We start from the raw sequence: 13,498 nt of genomic DNA, 5'->3' as shown, positions 1-13,498 counted from the left end.
CCTAAGCTGGAACCATTTACTTTCTGTGGTTAGCTTACTGAAGTGAGAAACACTTTGACTCCTTTCTAGGGGATCAATATAATGGTGGTATTCATACAGAAAAACTCCACTGAATCTCTACTAAGACTCCCAAATCTTACTTTTTTAGAAAGAAACAATACCTTGAGATAACTACTGTATTCACATAAAATGTTCATTGGATCTCCCATTCATTTGTAATAGAACTCTATATAGTGTGCAGGTAAACGAGTTGGCATAGAATAATTTAGGTTGGATATTTTTTCATTTATATTTAGGGCTTTATTTCAAGGAACAGTCTCCAAATTGCTAGTGCAAGTGTCATGTATAAGCAGCAGTTGCTACAGACCAGCAGGGTTGAAATATCTGTTATAGAATCAAGGAACACTGCTTTCACAGGAAATGGTATCTTTGACCAAAGTCCTCATTGAAAACAGGAGGTGGCTGCAGTACTCCCAGAGTTCCTCCACAAGGGAAAAGGAAGGGAAAAAGGACAAGCAAAGGCATCACAATTCCGGACTTCCAGCTCTATTACAAAGCTGTCATCATCAAGACAGTATGGTCCTGGAACAAAAACAGACACATAGATCAATGGAACAGAATAGAGAGCCCAGAAATGGACCCTCAACTCTATGGCCAACTAATCTTTGAAAAAGCAGGAAAGAATGTCCAGTGGAAAAAAGACAGTCTCTTCAACAAATGGTGTTGAGAAAATTGGACAGCCACATGCAGAAGAATGAAACTGGACCATTTCCTTACACCACACACAAAAATAGGCTCTAAATGGTTGAAAGACCTAAACGTGAGACAGGAGTCCATCAAAATCCTAAAGGAGAACACAGGCAGCAACCTCTTCAACCTCAGCAACAGCAACTTCTTCCTAGAAACATCACCAAAGGCAAGGGAAACAAGGGCAAAAATGAACTATTGGGACTTCATCAAGATAAAAAGCTTTTGCACAGCAAAGGAAACAGTCAACAAAACCAAAAGACAACCGACAGAATGGGAGAAGATATTTGCAAATGACATATCAAAAAAAGGGCTAGTATCCAAAATGTATAAAAAGCTTATCAAACTCAACACCCAAATAACAAATGATCCAATCAAGAAATGGGCAGAAGACATGAACAGACATTTTTCCAATGAAGACAACCAAATGGCCAACAGACACATGACAAAGTGCTCAACATCGCTCGGCATCAGGGAAATCCAAATCAAAACCTCAATGAGATACCACCTCACACCAGTCAGAATAGCTAAAATTAACAAGTCAGGAAACCACAGATGTTGGCAGGGATGCAGAGAAAGGGGAACCTTCCTACACTGTTGGTGAGAATGCAAGTTGGTGCAACCACTCTGGAAAACAGTACGGAGGTTCCTCAAAAAGTTGAAAATAGATCTACCGTATGACCCAGCAATTGCACTACTGGGTATTTAACCAAAGATACAAATGTAGGGATCCAAAGGGGTATGTGCACCCCAATGTTTATAGCAGCAATGTCCACAATACCCAAACTATGGAAAGAGCCAAGATGTCCATCGACAGATGAATGGATAAAGAAGAAGTGGTATTTATATACAATGGAATATTATGCAGCCATCAAAAGGAATGAAATCTTGCCATTTGCAATGACGTGGATGGAACTGGAGGGTATTATGCTAAGCGAAATAAGTCAATTAGAGAAAGACATGTATCATAGGATCTCACTGATATGAACAATTATTAATCTCAGAAAACAAACTGAGGGTTGCTGAAGTGGTAGGGGGTGGGAGGAATGGGGTGGCTGGGTGATAGACATTGGGGAGGGTATGTGCTATGGTGAGCGCTGTGAATTGTGTAAACTGTTGAATCACAGACCTGTACCTCTGAAACAAATAATACATTATATGGTAAAAAGAATAAGAAGAAGAACAAGAAGAAGAAGAACAAGAAGAAGAAGAAGAAGTAGATAGCAGGAAGGGGAAAATGAGGGTTCTAGAGGGGAGAGGGTGGGGGATGGGTTAGCTTGGTGATGGGTATTAAAGGGGCACGTACTGAATGGAGCACTGGGTGTTATACACAAACAATGAATCATGGAACACTACATCAAAAACTACTGATGTAATGTATGGTGACTAACATAACGTAATAAAATTAAGAAAAAAAGAAAAACAAAACAAAACATGGCTTGACTATTCACACTGGAAGCTCAGAAGCAGGCTTTCTCCAAGAGGAGGAAAAGAGCTAATCACAGGTATTCTTTCTGGGATACAGAGAAGGCATTTGACCCTATGCCAGAGATCTAGTTACATTATTTCATTTATTCTTCACAACTCTGTGAGGTGATTATTATTATTTTCTCCTGCTCCTTTTTTTAAGAGACAGAGAAAGAGGGACACCTGGGTGGCTCAGTTGGTTAAGTGCCAGCCTTCGGCTCAGGTCATGATCCTGGAGTCCCAGAATCGAGTCCTGCTTCGGGCTCCCTGCTCAGCAGGGAGTCTGCTTCTCCCTCTGCCCCTCCCCCCTCTCATGTGCTCTCTCTCTCTCATTCTCTATCTCAAATAAATAAATAAAATCTTTAAAAAAAAGAGACAGAGAAAGAGAGAGAGAGCACAGTGGGGATGCGCAGAGAGTGAGGGAGAGAGAGAATCTTAAGCAGACTCCCCACCTGGCACAGAGCCCAACAGGGGGCTCGATCTCCTAAACCTGAGATCAGGACCTGAGCTAAAATCAAGAGGCAGACTGTTGAATCAACTAAGCCACCCAAGCACCCCCAAAAAACATTTTCTTTAAACAGGGAACAGACAAATATCGTTATATAAGTAAATTAAGGTCAAGAATAAAGAAAATTGTCTGCCATGCCCATGTTACTTTTCTGTCTCAAAATGAAGATTGGATAGTTTTATCCTTTAAGAATTTTACTTTCTACATGGCTTACCTTACAATTGATCTACCATTTTTATGATCAATTTCATATAAAACATATTCATATAAAATTTCCCATATTTATTCCAATTAGATACTACCTGAAAACTATAAGTGAGGAAGCATCATTAGAAATTTGTATTTTGTTATAATACTAAATTTTGTTTTCTATTAAATATTAAACATTGTTTATTTAATTCTTTGGAAATCTTCCTTTTCAAATCTGTATTTCCCAAAATAAAATGTTCATCATAACTTTTTAATTACTTTTCCAAAACCAGACTTCTATGTATGACATAAACATACTCAACGGCAAGCAAAAAATGCAAAGTGTTTACGCTGTGGATGGTATGAAGTGATAAAATTGGTTAAGTATTGGGTTACCACAGAGGTATGTATTAGTGTGCTCAAAGACACAGATGGACTATTTAAGAAATTTGAGAAATTGAAGGTTCATCTTCATGCACTGTTGGTGGGAATGTAAATTGGTGCAGCCACTGTGGAAAACAATATTGAGGTTTCTCAAAAAAACTAAAAATATAAATATCATATGATCCAGTAATTTCACTGTTGGGTATTTACCCAAAGAAAATGAAAACAATAATTTAAAAAGATATATGCACCCCTATGTTTATTGCAGCATTATTTACAATAGCAAGACATGGAAGCAGCCCAGGCATCCTTTGATACATATTAAAGGATATTTATCTTCTTGATAAAGAAGATATGACATATACATATATATATATATATGGAATATATATATGTATGTATGTATACATATATATGGAATATATATATGGAATATATGTATGTATGTATATATATATGGAATATATATATATATATATATATATATGGAATGTAATCTGCCATAAAAAAGGATGAGATCTTGCCATTTGAGACATGGATGGACCTAAAGTGTATTATGCTAAGTGAAATACGTCAGGTAGAGAAAGACAAGTACCACATGATTTCACTTATATGTAAAATCTGAAAAACAAAACAAACAAACAAAAAGCAGAAACAGACCTGTGATACAGAAAACAAACTGATGGTTGTCAGTGGGGCAGAAAGTGGGGGGATGGGCAAAATGGGTGCAGGGGAGTGAGAGATACAAGCTTCCAATTCTGGAATGAATAGGTTCCAGGGAGAAAAGGTACAGCAAAAGGCATATGGTTAAAGATATTATAAAGCACTGTATGATGACAGTAGTAGCTATACTTGTGGTGAGCATAGTATAATGTATAGAGTTTCAAATTACTTTGTTGTACACCTGAAACTAATGTAACATTGAGTATCAATTATCCTTCAATTTAAAAAAGGAAAAATTAAAAGCATATTATTAATTTAAAAATATAAACAATATTTCAACATTGTAGTAAATTAAACAAACGATATAATAAAATTAGAGAAGACAGTATTTAGAAAAAATGATGTAAAATATATTTTAGAGCATTCATAGTAAAACTGATAAATTCATAGACTAATGAAATTTTTAACTTCCATAATACTTTGGTCACCAATGTGTCATGAAATGTACATTCTACATATTAAGCCTATTTTTATAAATGCTTCTTTGCAAGTTTATTTCACAGATAAAAATATAAAATATCATAGACTAACAAAAATTTTAAATAGCCCTGTATACTCAAAATACGCAGCTTGTTATATTATAATACCTCAACTGGAGGTAATGATCTATAGTCATGCAAATGGTAATAATAAATATATTTTAGAAGTATGAGAAATATGTATAATATAAGAATACAGAATATAAAATATTTTGATAGTGAAAATACCTATGTAAAAAAAGTTATATATTATTTAAACATGAAGTAATCTATTGAAAATTTTTGTGTTTTTCCTTAAGAAATATTTCACACTATTTTTTGTTTTTTTAGAGATTTAATTAATTTATTTTATGAGAGAGATGGTGAGCGGTTGTTAGGGCAGGGACAGAGGGAACGCAAGAGAGAGAATCTCAAATCTCAAACAGACTCCATGCTGAGCATGGAGCCTGATATGGGGCTCAATCTCACAACTCTCAGATCGCGACCTGAGCTGAAATCGAGAGTTGGTGCCTCATCTCACGCTATTTTTAATATAAAGAAAATATTCATCTACTTCATGGTGATATTTATAAATTTTTGTCATCATTCCTTTTGGTAACTTAAAGAACAATATGTTTATGAATTTAAATCTAACAAATGATGAAATCCAAATATTTTAATAATCATTGTAGGATGTTAAGAAATAATATTAGTAAAAATACTTTGACCTTCTCAAAATATACCAATGGTGAAAGGACATTGAGAAGTCAATATAATAATTAAAAAAATAAAAATAAATATTAACACACTGAGTTATATAAAGGGAATACTTAACAATTTAGTTTTTGTGAATATAGTATTAAATTATAATTCATGCAGAAAACCAGACATTAAATATAACTCCTCTCAAATACTATAAATTGAAAGTCTTTAAAAATACATTTTCTATACAATAGAAGACTGTACCTCTAGTAAGGATAGGGAAACAGGAAATGCAAAAATATACACTGAAACTAAATTTTAAAAAATCACATATAACTAGAATCTCTTATATCTCGTTTTAAGACAATTATTGGAAATATCTACTGAAGTTACTTCATTATTTTTAAGTAATAAAGTCAGTAACTCTCAATACTCAGCAAGAAATAAATGAAGGTAATTTTACCCAGAGCCACATTTCTTGTAAATAATAACATATCATAACTCAGCATGTTGTCAGTAGAGTCACTTGAATTTTAAGGAACTATATAAAATTTATTCTCTTTACTGTTACAGCATTTGAAAAAAAATACTTTAAAAATTAGTAATAGGAGAAAGAAATAGACCCCCTAGCTATTTCTCACCTGGCAAGGATTAGGAGTCATTAATTGTTAAATATTTGATATGAAATTTATTTTTCCATGTCAGTCTTCAACTCAGTTCAAGAACACAGTTTTTGTTTTTGTTAATTATCTGGCAGTATCTAAAAATGTTTACGTAACAAGAAAACGGAATTCATAATAGTTTAATAATCAAAGACAATCGAGTCCACCCAATTTCTTGCTTCATACAAAATGTATCACCTAAGAACTTAACCAACCAATCATGGACTTATGGAACCCCAGGTTTTGAATGTGACAAGTGTCATTATTATTTGAGAATATTCATTTAGTTCCTTTGTAAAATATGTTACTAAGCAATGAGAATCCATTTACTTATCAACGAGTATATATTAAGGGATGCCTTAGTTGATTTCCTCTAAGAACAGAGAAAAAAAATGGGGCACATTGCTGGTCGACCCAGCAATCTAGAGCAACCAATCAGGGTGAGCATATAGGGAGGAAGGAAAAGGTAGCTTAAGTGAGTGTTTACTGTGTAGTTGCTGTTGGAAGCCTATGTTTGGGTCCTCCTGGACTTTCTGAGAAGCATGCAGAAGGCCCCCTAGGATTGTTTACCTGTAATATTTATCCACTAACTCCCTCTCCCAGCTGTTTTGGAGTTGTCCCCTTAGACGCTCACTCTTCCATAATCCAGAGGACACTTTTCTAGGCTGAATGAGTTCCTGCTGCTTTGGAGAAGAAGACCCCAGGCCAGACTGCAGAAAGATTGGTATGCACCTCAACTGCAGGGGAAACCAGAGGGGCTGGGGATTGTAAACTCAGGACTCCAGAGCTGTACAAGGGAACTACTGTATGTCATGCACAGATCTAGGACTTTGGAATTAATTGAATCACTGAATTGCAGTACACAAAACTACAGGGATCTAGAGCGCTGTCACTAACTTCAAAGAGCTGATAATCAATAATAGCAATGCAAGATTGTTCAGTCTTAGTGTAAAAGGAGTGACTTAGATAATAAGGCTTGTAGGAGTTAATTTGTTTAAAAGTCCACCTCTTAAACAGACTGTCAACTCCCTGTAGGCAGAGAACATCTAAAGCTTGGTTTTGTAAAGCCCATAGCATGTACTCAGTATATAGTTGCATATTCCAAGTGAAAAAAGAATAGAAAGAAAAAAAAAGAAGAAAAAAAACAATAAAGTTTAGAATAGTTCAGAAAAAGACTCTTAGAAAAGGAACTAATTGTAGTACGCTTCACAACACAAAAATAATTACACTGTGCAGTATGTTTATGACTATCTGTTAGTATGGTATATTATCATCTAGCATAATATTTTAGAAGAAGAAATTATTCAAAATATTAATGAAGGGAAAGGAAACAATTTTAACTACCTCTAAATACAAGGCAATAAAATTACCTTAACTCTTTCATTATTATTTACAAAGAAAATCATAATAAATTAAATTAATTTCAGAACCAGATTTTTGATTACTGAAAACAAAATTTAATTATAAAGCATAGTTCAGTGTAATAACCACCAAATTATAAAACATCATTCAATGTAATAACAACCAAATGAGGGTTTTCCTTGTTTTCTTTTACTTTAATTTCTTTTTTTGCCATTTAAAAACTTACATTGTGCTTTCTCTGAGTTTTCTCTATGACATTGGTCCTGACAATTAGGAAATCCTACAATAAAGGTCAACAATGTTCATCTCTACAGACCGAACTGCATTTGAATAACTATTCTTGAAATATTTTATTTGGCAGAAAACCCAGAGACATTTTAGCTCAATAGATAAATACGTTTGTGAAATCAAAGTCTGTGTCAGTGCTTTACTACTTCAAAAGAATAAACATTTTATAAATACCCTCAAAAATCAAGAGCTATAAAGGTAAATACTTATAAAATTCAAGCAAATAACATCAATGTGTGATTTGTGCCAGGTTCACAACAATAGTATATGACTGACTCTTCAGTTAATTGAAAAATGCATGCCTTTCTAAGGACATTCATTCAAATCACATTTTAAAAAATTATGCTGGTCAAAAACAAAACAAACAAAAATAACCTATGCACATGCATATCAGTTATTTACTACTACAGTCATGCAGTGCAAAAATCAATCACAAAGCCTTCAGGACATGAATTGTCAAACATTTATTTAACTCACACATCTGGGGTATTCCATTGATTCAATTGGGCTGGCTCATACATCTTTGGTCTACTGACCTGTATGGCTTACTCACATGCCTGTGGATTAGCTGGCTTTCAGGTGATGTAAAATAGCCTTGCTTCAAGTAGACATAAGCATATTTATGTCATTCCAAGAAAATAAGAGAGAACGTGGAAACACACAAGCGCTTTTTCCAAACCTCTGCATGGATCACCTATCCTAATGTCCCACTGGCCTAAGTGAGTTATATAACTGAACTCAGAATTCAGGACTAGGCAAACAGATTCAACCTCTTTAGTGAGAGAAATTGTGAAGCCACATGGCAAAAAACATGGCTATAAGGGAGTAAGATGGAGAACGTTGGGCCATTATTGTAATCAATCTCCTATACCTTGCATGTTACCTCTAATCAAAGAACATCCATCCTCAACCTCTACTATAGACTATAATTGTGTACTATGAAGAATCATTTATATCTATGGTTAGTCCTGTGTAATCAAGCCTACTTGAAAAGCTATTAACACCACAGAAGCTGCTGCTGATCATCTTTTAAGGATCATTAAGATACGAGTTATAATGGAATCTGGTCCTGTTATTTATGAACTTATTCTATCTATAATGACTCTTATGCCCTTATTCTTTCTTTACATGTCTTTTTGACATGGATACACATAGTTTTCATGATATATTTTATGTTTATAAATAGGTCTGTTTTTGTTTTAGGGCTAGGAAAAAATGGATGAGTTAGCCACATTTGTTTTTCATAGATAAACGATCATGATGTTCTTAGCTATGTTGCCGATAAACACAAACAGACAAAAACAAACTATTAAGTTAATTGACACATTAGCTCATCTAATAGTACTTTTTCAGGCGCGCACATTGGATTCCTGTACAAGATTTGTCTCACTACCCCACCACCTGTAAACAATTGCATTGTCCCGCTTGGGTCCTCCACAGCACACAACACTGCTCATTACTTCCTCAATGAGTGTTTGCAGAACTGAACTGGATGAAATTATGACAACATAAATTAATCAGTAATTCTCTGGTGCTTTTTATTTTTCTAAAGCCTTAACTAAAAGAAGAGGACCACATACCTCATCCCTTCCTGTTAATCTGCCATGATGGGGCGCCTGGGTGGCTCAGTTGGTTAAGCGACTGCCTTCGGCTCAGGTCGTGATCCTGGAGTCCTGGGATCGAGTCCCGCATCGGGCTCCCTGCTGAGCAGGGAGTCTGCTTCTCCATCTGACCCTCCCCCCTCTCATGTGCTCTCGCTCTCTCAAATGAATAAATAAAATCTTAAAAAAAATCTGCCATGATTCATTTTGGTAATTGCTACTCTAATTTTGTCAAAGGTGATTGCAACAAGAAGATACGATGAAATTAAAAGAGAAAGGCTAAGAAGATAAATATATTTTTTGGAATTCCAACATGGAATTTAGGCTAGGGATAGATTTTAGAGGTTTAAATGTATATTCCCACAAATGGGCTGGCTATTGTTTTACTGAGTGTGTGTGTGTGTGTGTGTGTCTGTGTGTGTGTGTGTTCTTTAATTCTTTTTTAAATCAAAACTTTGACTGCCATATGAAGGTCTTATGTAATCTAAGTTTAGATGATTTCATTCCTTGGCTAGCTTAACATTCTCACAAGTCATAGTCAATGCCAAAATATCTATATTTCATCTTATTCTGAATGCTTATTAAGATTAAATTACTTTCATTAATTTTATATTCTGGTTGCCATAAAATTATCATCTTTAACAAACTTAAAGGAAAAATTAGATATATTTAAATGTGATAAAATGTACAGTATACATAAATTATCAGTTATAACTTGAAAGGTATTTGGCTCATAAAATTCCTCAAGATTATCACTTAAAAATTCTACATTAATTAGGCATAATAAAGTAAGCAAAGTTTATATCACTATGGTCATATATGTTGTTAAATGCCTGTCAGGTTAACTTCTATTATTTCATTTTTAATAAATGTATTATCGGGGCTTCTGGGTGGCTCAGCTGGTTAAGTGACTGCCTTCAGCTCAGGTATTGATCCTGGAGTCCCAGAATCGAGTCCCGTATCGGGCTCGCTGCTCAGCAGGGAGTCTGCTTCTCCCTCTGACCCTCCCCCCTCTCATGCTCTCTCTCTCTCTCTCTCTTTCTCTCTCAAATAAATAAATAAAATCTTTAAAATAAATAAATAAATGTATTATCATTACTTGCATAAGGAGTTTATATATTAAAGTTTGAAATATAAATTAAATCTACCAAGGGAAAATAACTTTATGAATGCTTTTTTTCAGTAATTGTATGTTTAGAAAAACATTTTATTAATAATTTTGTACATAAAAGTGTTTGGTAGATCTTTTAAAAAATCATTAAATTTTGAGTTTTTCACTATATATAAGATTCCAGGTCCAGCAAGCACAAATCTTATCACCATCTCAACAGAGGGAAGAAACTCTTTGCTTAAATAAATAATTCATACTGGGGAGAAAAGGCAAAAAGTGGCTAAATATTTTTCACTCTTGAGAGCTTTGACCTGTTACTATTGCTAATACTGATCAACCAGTGCACACTTACCCTTCAGCACATTGATACATAGCCGTATTTATATCTCTAGAACAAGTGAGTGCAGGCATCAAAATATTGAATTGTATATTTTTTATTTTTATATTTCTTTTACTGTAATTGTAAAGCAAATGGCTTTAAAATAACATGAGATTACTACAGAATTTAAACAAACCACTAACTAAATAATATATTAGTGTGACATCACTTAATAGATATGCACAAAAGGAGTTCCTGACCTCCTGCTGGAAATTTTCTGGTATACCCACTAGAGAGTCAACAACCATTATTTTTCCAAACTATGTGACTAAACTCAAAGAACTTTCAAGGACCTGTCTGCTTACTTACCCTGATTGCATTTACACTCTTAAGACCATTTGCTTTTGTGACGGCCACAAGTAACATTGAAGTATTGAGGATGTTTAAGTTCTTCAAAAGAAAGGTATCTCTGTGGCATCTATTCAAATGCATTGTTTCACAGGGGATGTATTTTGAGAAAGGGCAGATGGTAGCATTTCCCAGAACATCTGTTACCCATCATTCTTTCACAGAGCAACCCAGATGCTGTTGACAACTTGTATGTAAATCATGCTGACAATTTGTTCAGCGTCTGTCCTGCTGAGACTGAGGTTGTCCTGGTCATACCATTTATCAGATATAGGAGATACTCTGGTCCCACAAGAACAGCTCCAACAGTGTTTTTGCCAGGGAACAATAACAGCCATTAAACCAATGGAACAATTTATCTACCTTGAAGTTATCTCCATCCTACAGCAAGGATTTCCTACCTCACCATTCCTACTCTTATCTGACAGTGTACACTAGATATTAAATGCTCCATAGAATAGGAAAATGCCAAATTGCTTCCTGATATTTGTCCTTAACTTCTATTATTATTTGTTAGGGGTAATCATTTCTTTGACCTTGCATTTTAAAATTACTTTCATCTCAGGGAAATGACATATAAGAGGAAAATTTGCATGCATTGTTATATAAATGTCAGATTTTTTAGTTAGCAAATGTCTACTATAAAGTATTCACAGTACAGAGTTGATTTATAATCCATTTCAGCCTGTAATCTATCTTATTCTAATTTTGCACCTTGTATCAGGATGCATTTTTCACATTGTAGGAAAGAAAACAAAAGGAAAAAAACAATCATTTCCTTAATTAACCTACCTATGCAAAGGATAAACTAAAACCACCGGCTTTTATTAAATGGTTACAGCTTTTCTAAACCAAATTAATTAGACCATAATACAGGTTGTAAAAAGGGAAAATGCATAACTAAATTTTAAAATACCTACGCCTGTGAAGGCATTATACGTAAGCTGAACTTCCTATTAAAAAAATGAAGATAAAAAATTAAAAACTCAGCTAAGTAACTTTAACACAAATTTGTGCATCAAAATACCCATTTAATTTGCAACGTAAATTTTACTTTGGGTGTTGATTAATCTGCATCTGATAATAATTGATTTCATCTCAAGCGTTTTTGTTACTCAGTTATAGGCTGAGACAACTGAGAAGACTGTGAACTACTTTGAGCTATAAAATATAAATATGTTCCACATATAGTTTTTAAAATAATAACACAGAATATTATAAATAACATATGTATATTATATATATATATATTATAATGCACACATACGATTATGAAATAAAAACAGTAACTGTTAGATTGGCCCTCCACTTTATTAAAATGTGCTCTAAACAGAAATGATAATTATTGCACTTAAAAAAGAAGGTAAAGATAGTTTACAGTGGGTTCTTTTCCAGACAGCAAGCCTATTAAATTATAATTGCTTTAGACTAAAAGCAATGTTAAATTTCAATTATATCTAAGAGTGAGACTCCTGATCTCGTAATTCAGGAGTAGACTATACAAAATGTCCTAAGAACGTTTTTAAAGGTTTTCTCCTCCCTCTGACCTTCCCCCCTCTCATGCTCTCTCTATCTCATGCGCTCTCTCAAAATGTCATGGAATTTTAACCAATTTCTCAGGTAAGGCTTTAAAAAAAGAAAAGCTTGTGCAATAGGTGATAAAAGATAGATTCACCTCTAATTTATGTTTAGTATGCACTAGAATTTGTACATATGTTTAACATCGGGAAAGACTATTCATAACACATTATTTTTCATTTGCTAAAATATAAATAATATGATAAAATTAAGTTTAGCAAATTGATATTAATTTTTATTTTTATATTACTTAATAACATATTTGTAACAATATTAATTTTCAATCAAAACATCCCAAATATTGTGGCACCACAACAAAGTATCTATGAAGCAATTTTTATTTTTTTATTTTTTATTTATTTTATTTATTTTTAATTTTTTATTGCCCCCGGAGGGGGTGCACCATTCCTCGAAGTACTGCGATACCAGGTCGATGCATGGAGTGGACAGAGCAAGCTCCTATTCCATCTCCTAATTCCAAAAATCCATTTAATATATTGTCCTCTGATAGAGGATGTATCAGATATTAAACTGATAAGAACAGATACTACACTTGATCTTAGCCAAAAGGCCGAGAAGCGATTATGGGAAGCAATTTTAAATGTGTTTACCCTATAGGTCCATTACTTATTTTCTTATTAGTCAAGTAGCTTCAAAACAAGATAATCTCTGTACATTATTATCTAAGTATCTACTAGTTGACATACACATGTGTGAGCACACATACACACACACACATTTTAATACTATTGGATCAAATCAAATAGATCCAAGAAGAAATTAAGGAGTAGCATTTGGTTATAGATATTCTTTTTTTTTTTAAAGATTTTATTTATTTATTTATTTGAGAGAGAGAGAATGAGACATAGAGAGCACGAGCGGGAAGAGGGTCACAGGGAGAAGCAGACTCCCTGCTGAGCAGGGAGCCCGACGTGGGACTCGATCCCGGGACTCCGGGATCATGACCTGAGCCGAAGGCAGTCGCTTAACC

At 34.1% G+C, this 13,498-nt stretch overlaps 1 non-coding gene across 1 annotated transcript; it reads right to left on the bottom strand.

Moving 5' to 3' along the window:
* Nucleotides 1-12,899: 12,899 nt before the first annotated feature.
* Nucleotides 12,900-13,090, bottom strand: LOC112820524 (U2 spliceosomal RNA). Its single transcript, XR_003207185.1, has one exon. It is a non-coding gene; the product is annotated as a U2 spliceosomal RNA (small nuclear RNA).
* Between the last annotated feature and the right edge of the window lie 408 nt (nt 13,091-13,498).

The sequence above is a fragment of the Callorhinus ursinus genome, unplaced genomic scaffold (genome assembly GCF_003265705.2).
Source record: "Callorhinus ursinus isolate GAN/ISIS: 27379988/994484 unplaced genomic scaffold, GSC_fseal_2.0 scaffold3, whole genome shotgun sequence".
Taxonomy (NCBI): Eukaryota; Metazoa; Chordata; class Mammalia; order Carnivora; family Otariidae; genus Callorhinus; species Callorhinus ursinus.
Note: the sequence above shows the minus strand (reverse complement) of the source record. Positions and strands in the feature narration are given on the sequence as shown.